The sequence below is a fragment of the Furipterus horrens genome, unplaced genomic scaffold (genome assembly GCF_987537825.1).
Source record: "Furipterus horrens unplaced genomic scaffold, mFurHor1.1.pri manual_scaffold_1, whole genome shotgun sequence".
In the NCBI taxonomy this organism is placed as follows: Eukaryota; Metazoa; Chordata; class Mammalia; order Chiroptera; family Furipteridae; genus Furipterus; species Furipterus horrens.
This window is the reverse complement of record NW_028327171.1, coordinates 431,815-439,467: the sequence shown is the minus strand read 5'-3', so window position 1 is coordinate 439,467 and position 7,653 is coordinate 431,815.

The window sequence follows — 7,653 nt, the reverse complement described above, 5'->3', positions numbered from 1 at the left end:
TAATGACCCTGGACTTCCCACGCCATGGTCCCCGCGCACAGAGCGGGGCGGGCAGCCTGCAATAGACAGTTCAGCGGGACCGGTCGCCTCACCCCTGAAGAGGAGGGGCCCGTCAGTTCTGCACCCCGAGCGCCGCGTGCAGACCAGGGTTTGCGGCCCGCGGCCCCTCCCCCCCACAGGCTGCCCCTTAGCTGGTCTCCTCACTCAGTGCCCACCCAACGCCTCTGCTTCATTTCACACATTTTGATTGATCATCTGTCCACTGAGACAGAGAAAAGAGTTGCTTTAAAAAGTAACAAATTAAAGTTCAAATTTGAATCCAAGCCTTTTCTCATGAAACTGTTATCAGATCAACGTCAGTATTTTTATATTTAAATTGGCTTTTCCAAGAATAGGTCACTGGGATTTTATTGGTAACAGGGGAAGATACTGTTTTGGGGGAAAACGAGGTTAACAATGAGCAGCTGGGACGTGAGGATTCCGCGCCATTGGCTCCCGGGGGGACAGATGGAAATGCCGCCACCCTTATTTATGCTTTTAAAATTATAGTATGAATAATGTATGTATAAGTGATACTATCATAAAGTCTGATGTGATTCTCGAAGTCAGAAACTACAACCGCGTTTCAAGGATACTCTCTTCTCCGCCTCCCTGCATCTAGAATAAAAATTCAAGACAATCTACATTTTTAAAAGAACAAATAAGAGAAACAATGTCTAATGACTATGAATTTCTACTCAGCATCTCAGTTCAAACAGGAAGTAAATCGCTGACTTTGGATAGGACCCCCGATTCGGCTTTCCGTTTGCCGGGTCCCGTGGAGACACCTGTCGGTGAGGATCCGCTTCTTTGGAAAATCTGCAGCAGAGGAATTTCTAGGACGATTCTAGTGTGAATACATGGGCAACGTTTCTGTTTTCCCAGCATACACAGCGTGCTCACCATTAAAACGCTCAGGGATTTTTTTATTAATAGTTTGGCTTCTATTAGGTTATAAAACTGCTAGGACAAGTATTCATGCTGAAAAGAATTATTTTTACATTTTAAGCTATTACTATATTTCAAACTCTTTCCATTTTATCTTTGTTATGGTGAGACTACGTTTATAAACACAGAATAAAGTCGCCCAGATGGTATTTATTTGCAACTCTCCCCGGGATTCTTTTTAATTAATAAACGCAGACGCCATCTTTTGCAGAAATAACTGCCTTAAGCTTCAACAAAGTTTCCAGCTTGAAAGCCACGAAGTTCAACATTTGAAAGTGGGCTGTTTTGTTACAAATTCCCGCAGTGACCAAAGAAATTAGACAAGTGGCCCAAGAGAAGATTCACAACATCCTCAAGGGACATTTAAGCTTCCCCAGAATATGAGATACTCTTGTTCTCCCTCCACTGCCGTCTCCGTTTCCTGGAGGCCTTCGCCATCACTGCTGTGATCATCCGAGCAGTAAGAACGGATTGATTCTGTGGGAACAGCGAAGAAAACCAAATGGGGACAAGGGAAGGCTGTTTCCTCAGCGCGGTCCCCTGCCGGGGTGGGGTCTCGGGGTGGGGGCGGGGGAGGGGCACCAGGTGGAAAACGGGAGGTGGTGTGGGGGGCTCAGGTGCGCGCTGGCTGCAGGTGTGGGCCTGAGTCCGGCGAGGTTGGGGTGCATGGTTGGCTTCCTGGGGTTTGCCCCGAGTTGAAAGCGGGGACAAAACCAAGGGAAGCGCTGGGTGACCCCAGTCCACTTGGGATGGGAGGTCCTGGAAGTCACTGTGGTCCGACCTCCTGCAAGGCTGGCGACCACAGGTTGGCCGCGGGGGGCTGTCCCCTGTCCGCAGCAGGGGGGCTTCCGGAGAGGCCGTTGCAGCGGTGGCTCGGCGCAGTCTGGGCATCGTCTGTCTGTCCCGTTTCCACATCGATCGTAATGTAACGCGCAGCTGGGACATCCTGGGTGTGATTCCGACCCAGGATGGGCGCCCACCGCTGTGGGGGTCCGGCCCGCAACACTGGAGCCCCCAGGGAAGCCCACTCGGACAAGGGCCTGTCCCACCGAGGGACGCCCCCCCCCACCCCGGACAGAGACCAGACCCAAGGGCAGATCTGAGGCCCCCGCGACAGCAGATGCTTTTCAGGGTTCAGGGTAACAGTGAGCAGAGCCAGCCGGCTCTCAGACAGCAAAGTCGGGGTGTGCTGTACCCAAAGGTGCCCAGAACAGGTGTCAACGTCACTCCACGCTCCAAACAGGACCCGCCCGTGCGCCCCGAGACCTGCGGCTCCGCCCGCTCCCGGGGTGGCCACTCAGGGGGTTCCGTTCCCAATTTCATCAGGGCGCCCATGACGACTGGTTATTAAAGATGCATGTGAGTTCACCCCCCTCCAAAGCGAGAGTTGGGGAGACCCCAGCGTGTGGCTGCCGCCAATAAACAACTCGGGCCACAGCTCCGCAGCCTGAGTGCCGGGCCCTGTCTCCAGCGTCACCGGTTGGGGGTGGGGGGCACCTGGAAGGCACGACAGAGGAGGCAGCCCCGGTGAGCATGGGGTGCTCTTTGCCGGTGGGGGCGGCCCCAGGAGGCCTGACTCTGAGACCAGCCACAGAGCTCTGACACCCGGCAGGCGCGGGGGACGCGCGTCCGTGCAGGCCCCGGGCACAGGGCGCAGATAAGCAAGTTAACTCTGGCAGCAGGAGTAGGACGTCCGTCCCCACCGGTAACGCGGGAGCTGCCCCAGCTCACCCGGAAGTCCGGGGATGGCGGTTCTGGCACTCAGAGCGGGACACTGTCCCCCCACCTCGCAGGGTGACGGCCACTTCGGGTTAAAATGGAAGGAAAAGGCACGTTCTGTACCTGTCACGCCTGGAACTCTCCACGGTAGCTAAGCCGGTTCTCTGACAGTGAATTACAGCTGCTATCTGGGAAAAAAGAAAACGTCACAAACACCCGTGCCACACCGTAAGGATGGCGAATCATTGACCCACGCGGCCAGCGAACGTGGCGGCAGTTTTAAAACATCGCTTTTTCTGGTCGGTTAGAAATCCCATGCATTCTGGAGTTTCTGAAAATAAAACTCTTGAGAGCAAATATGACGTGGCTTTTTTTCCTGGTTACATCCGGTTCATGGAAACATTCTTAACCAAGACACAAGGGGGCCCTCTCCTCTCTGTGCACTGTTAGCGCCCCTTTGAGCACCAGGACATTTCCCTGAGGACAGCGCAGCATCCCCACAGGCACGGGCCTTGTCCTGCCACACCGGCCGGTCCTGAGACACCGGCTCCTGGCCGAGCACACATGTCCCAGGTGGGTGGGAACCTGGGTTCCGGAGCCTTCCGAGCCCCGCCTTCCAGGGCGGACAGAGCAAGTGACACGGGCCTCTCGTCCCGGGTCCAGTGGGTGTTGATGGCACCGTGTCCGTGGTCTCGGAACTGGTGACCGAGTCCCAGAGCAGCAGCAGAGGCACGGGAAGGACCTCGCGTTGCCCTCTCCCACCCCGTGCCCTCCTCGAAGCGCAGCTGCCGTCAGAAACAGCCGCGGAGCGTTAACACACAGGCCCTGGTTCTCCCGAGCTGCTGCGGCTCAGGATTCTGCAGAGAAACAGAATGGCGTGTGCACGCATGCGTGTGCACATACGTGTGTGCCCACATGGAGACAGGCTGGGGCCCCCGCCACCCAGGGCACGTGCTTGTGAACGAGCAGGTGGAGCAGGTCAGCTCTTGCACTGGGTGAAAAAGGTACAGGACACGCCACACAGGTGACGTAGAGACCCCTGTCCCATGCGGCAAGCGGCAGCCCCCCAGCTCACGCCCTTCTATGCAGTGGGGACCCTAGGCAATGACAGGGAGAAGAAATCTAAGTAATTTGGGGAGCACTTCATCCCATCTTTGAAAACTTACTCTGTGGAAGTAAGATCCACAAACGCTGTTGTTCATTATTCCGAAGCAGCTTCTCTGTCGGCCCTTGACCCGCACAGCGCGCAGGGTCACCGCCAGAGCCCTGAAGCCAGAAGGCTGGTCTCGCTGCCCCGAGCCCCCGCGCGGCTGACGCCCGAGAGCCTTGCTTGGTGCGTGGGGCGGGGGCTGGGCGGGGGGGCTGGTGCAGGGGGCAGGGCAGGGAGGGGGTCACAGGAAGGGAGGGAAGCCTCAGTGAGACACACTGCGCCGGTCCCCGTGGCCGCGGTCCGGGTGCCGCGACAGCAGACACACGCCGCGCTGAGCCGCAGGCCCGGGCTCAGGTTCCTCCCGCGGCTGCGGAGAAGCGCCTGTCCCAGGCTCCGAAGCGACCGGTGGTGCTGGCGCCCTGCGGGGCTCCTTCCCAACACCCCCCTGCCCTGTGTGGGAGGCTGTCTCCAAACGCCCCCCTTGTCTGAGGACACCAGTCTCATGGGATTGAGCTGTTCCCTAAGACCTCTTTTGACTTGATTTTTCTGGGGCACTGGGCTTCCACGTAAGATTTGGAGGAAAACACGTCAACCCGTAAGAGGTGCTAAGTTTCGGGGCTGAGCTGGGTGCGACCGTGGCCACTGGGCACCTGACGTGTGGGCTCATCTGAACGGGCATGAGTTTGAGTGTAAAATGTACAAATTCCTGGCGAAAAAGATGCACCATCTCTCAGTGACTTGTGTGCCGATTACCTGGTAAATATAACTGTGGCTGCATCAGGTTCAGTAAAACGTGAACAGAGCTAAGGCTAATGTCACCTCGTTGGTCTTCAGTGCGGCCTGTGGAAGCTTGACGCACACGCCACCCCACACGCAGCGCACGGTGCGCCGTGCGTGACCCGTCTGTGGCCAGCACTGATCTCCGGCCCCCCGCCCCCGGCCCCGCCCGCCGGCCACTCCGAGCCGCTTCTGCACCCCTCCCCCAGCCCTCCCCCAACCACGGGAGACTGAGCGTCTGTGTGACAGCAGACGGTAAATGTCAAGCCGCTCCCTGGGCCCCCCGCCCGTCTGTCAGCGGGTCCTCAGGCGACTACGCGGCAGACGCCTCTGACCAATACAGACCCCCTTCCCTGCTGTTGCTGAGAACTCAGCCGGGAACCGGCCACCCACGCTCACCCCGTGTGCGTGGCTTCTGGTGAAGGGCGTCCCTTTTTCAGTCACTTCGGGTCAGAAAGACGTGGGTCCGTAGCCAGGGCAGCTTTCATTAGCGATTACATCGGAAGGGATCCAGTCCTGGTTCCAGACGCCTCCTACGGAGGGACCGTGAGTCCCACAGTGAGGTGACGCCCAGGTGGACGGAGCTGCTTCGCGAGATGCCGGGTTAGAAACACCCTGACCTTGTCCACGAGGAAGCCAGTGGGTTCACCTGACCAGGACGCTGGCTTGCCACTCAGCGGGGTCCGAGGGGGGACCGGCCACTCCCCCCCGACCAGCACCTCCGACCACAGCGCACGGGCGGATGGCAGAGCAGGCAGGGGCGTGCTGCCACCTACAGACACAAAGAGGAAGAGGAAGAAGAAGAGTGCACAGCAAGTTCAGACAAAGCCACAGCCATCTGAAGAGTTAAGAGAGAAGGAGAAAGGACACAGTACATTCCACGGCAGACGTCCTACAGCCCCTGCCGCGTGTTAAAATCATTGTAAGACCCTGACTTACAGGCAAAATCAGCCTCTGTGAAGCCAGCCCGGTAACACCACAGCGGTGAAGCCCCGGCCCAGGCGACGCAGGTGGGCAGATGCCTCGGGGTCCTTACTGGTCGTTGGTTTGGCCAAAAGGTCCGTATGGTTTTTTTCTTCCCAAAAAATAAAAGGCACGCTTCCCGTTTCCACCAGTAACTTCGACTCGGTTACTCTGAGTACGCCGGCTGCCTCCCACGTGGCATGACGGTGACGGTTCTCAATCAACGTCTATGTGATCGCTGTCGGCTTCCGCTGGTCTCCCCGCGCCCAGACCACCACCCACCCAGAGGTCTCCAGCAGGAACTCGCAAACCCCGTCCGCCACACCCGCTCAGTCCCAGCCCTTCCCCACACACGGCACAAACCCTCTTTTTATGTTTCAGCTGCGTTTTTACCTTTCTTGAAATAATAAAGCATGATATGCTGAAAATGTTGCGTATTTTCTTCCAGCTTCAGTATTGAAATGGCTGCACAAAAATTGACTGATTTTGATAATTTTTTTAAATGCACGCTGATAGGACAGCTGCCACAATACAACAACGTTGTTTCAAAAGAAGTTAAAGACAGCTAAGCGCCACCAGAGCCGTCGCAGGGAAAAAACCCAAACTTTTTGGACGACCAATGCTTTGAACTCAAATGCTGCAGAACTGCATGAATCACTTTCTCCACCAGCCACGCTGTCACCACCCAGAAGTCGCCTTGGGAATCTCGTTCGCCCTTCAGTCCTTTCCTGACTCCGGACGTGACCTCAGCCACGTTCCAGGACACTGGGGAGATGCCCTCCACTCTGGGCCCCGGGCGAGGCGCCAAGGGCAACACGGACCGCACCGCCCCCTGCCCTCGAGCTCCTCACCCCCTGGCCGAGGGCGACAGGCGGCAACCAGCAGCAGCAGCCGGACCCGCGGTCTGCGGGAAGGCGGCAGGGTAGGGAGAGGGAAAGCCCAGACGCCTGCGGCCGCCGCTGTCCCAGCTGAGCGCCTGCTCACAGGTCCGTGGGTCCGCGGCTGGATCGGTGAGGGACACGGCCCCACCTCAGTGTGCGGGGCGGCCTCCCTGCCGGGCGGGCTGCCCTCTGTGTCGCAGACGACTGGCTGGCAGGGTCCCTGGCCTCTGTCCCCCCGGTGCCATGTCCTGGACACGTCCCCACAATGCGGCCTCTGGAGACCGCTCCACGCGAGGCTGTGAAACAACCCGCTGAGTCCTCAGAGCACACGGGGTCCAGCCAGACATGGACTGCCCCACGGGAGAGGGGGCTCAGCAGGTGAGTCTATAAAGCTCTGGGCTGAGACCGAAGACCCCTCAGAAAGCTCCACCCTGCTCTCCAGAGACAGCTTAGGTGTCAGGGGCAAGGTCAAGTCTGAGCCCACTGGGGCCCCTCAGTGCTGGGGATGCATCTTCTCAGGCACAAGGACCAGATAACAGACGAGACCCTCAGACAAACGCCACAGCCAGGTTGGTTACTGACCGAGAGTAAGGTCGGCAAGTTCACCTGAGCGGCAAAACGAAATGGAACACACAACTCATTCAGTTAGACGCAACGGTAAGAAATTTTATTTACCTGTTGATTCATCACCAACAACTAACATTTACATTTTGCTACATTTGGATAAGCACATTAGGGAGAAAGTATAAATACTACAGATGTTTACTTTTAATGAAACATGGTCTTAATACGATATGGTATACAAATTTAGTGGCTTTATTGCATTGTTAGAAAATTATATTAAGAAAAATACAAAAAAATCAATAGATGTTTATTTACAATAAGTATGCCATTATGGCTTTCAATTTTCATTTACCTGACAGGTTTCAAAGAATAGTTTATTACATGCCTAATAAAGCACTTAAAAAATATTTACAAATTCAAAATAGATGTCTTATAACTGAAAAAAAGATCACCTGAGACTTCATTATAACAACATTGCCATTTGTCTGAGTTTTCCCAAGTTGTGAACGTGGCTGAGCGACCATGGCCACCTGCTATGCCCGCGGCAGCGAGTACGTTTAACTCCTCGTTCCAAGCTGGCTGAGCGCTGAGCTACAGTAAATCACGTTACAA